At 43.1% G+C, this 1258-nt stretch overlaps 1 protein-coding gene across 1 annotated transcript in view; it reads left to right on the forward strand.

The window, feature by feature from the left end:
* IFT81 (intraflagellar transport 81) overlaps nucleotides 1–1258 on the forward strand; it is an 83832-nt gene that overhangs the window by 47887 nt on the left and 34687 nt on the right. The gene's annotated exons all lie outside the window — the stretch shown is intronic.

Genomic DNA, 1258 nt, shown 5'->3' on the forward strand with positions numbered 1-1258 from the left:
GTGTCCATCAAGAATGGGAATTCTTGAACACTTAATTGTGCTCATGAAGAACCTGTACATAGACCAAAAGGTAGTTGTTCAAACAGAACACAGGGATACTGCATGGTTTAAAATCAGGAAAGGTGTACATCGGGGTTGTATCCTTTCACCATACTTAATTTGTATGCTGAGCAAATAAGTTGCGAAGTTGGACTATATGTAGAATAATACAGCAATAGGATTATTACTAACAAACAACCTGTGATACACAGATGACACATCCTTGCTTGCTGAAAGTGGAGGACTGAAGCACTTACTAATGAACATCGGAGACTACAGTCTTCAGTAGGAATTATGCTTCAACATAAAGAAAATTCCTCACAATTGGATCAATAAACAACATGATAATTGGACAAAAAACTGATGTTGTCAAGGATTTCATTTTACTTGGATCCACAGTCAACACCCATGGAAGCAGCAGTCAAGAAGTGAAATGACATATTGCATTGGGCACATCTGCTGCAAAAGACTTCTTTAAAGTGTTAAAGACCAAAGATGTCACTTTGAAGACTAAAGTACTTGTGGTAGTTAATGTTGTATGTCAACTTGGCTGGGCCTGGTTTTGAGTTGCTGGGCGGCTGGATATAGTTATTCCCATGATGAAACTGGTAGTCACCTCTGCTAAAGGGGCAAGGAGACCACATTTTCTGGCCTCCTCTAATCCCACAAGAGGAGGACAGAATCACTATCAGAAGCCCAAGGCCTATTCCTGCAAGGCCAGACATGCTGCCTCCCTCCAGCCCTTTTTGCCAACCCTGACACCAAACTGCCCCTCCCACAGCACTCACTGCCTCTCTGCTGGGCTTGACAATTCGTTGTAGCAGCCACGTAGAACTCACAGACACCACTTACAGAAGATGGGGTTTATTAAGGAAGCAACAGGCTACAACTCAAGTTCAGGAACACACTCAGGATTCAGTTCCTTGATCAGGACAGTCTACCCTTTGCTGTGCTCTTACACATGCCTCTGTGGCCTTTGGCCTTTTGGCCTGGCCTCTGCTTCTGTGTGCTTGCTGAAAGTGAGGATGACTTAAGGCACCTATTGATGAAGGTTGAAGAATACAGTCTGCAGTATGTATTACATCTCAATATAAAGAAAACAAAAATCCTCACAACTGGACCAATGAGCAGCCTCACAATAAATGGAGAGAAGATTGAGGTTGTCAAGGAATTCACATTGCTTGGTTCTACAATCGATGCCAACGGAAGCAGCAGTCAG

Source organism: Orycteropus afer, unplaced genomic scaffold, assembly GCF_000298275.1.
Source record: "Orycteropus afer afer isolate SDZICR_OR568_19922 unplaced genomic scaffold, OryAfe1.0 scaffold00048, whole genome shotgun sequence".
Lineage (NCBI taxonomy): Eukaryota > Metazoa > Chordata > Mammalia > Tubulidentata > Orycteropodidae > Orycteropus > Orycteropus afer.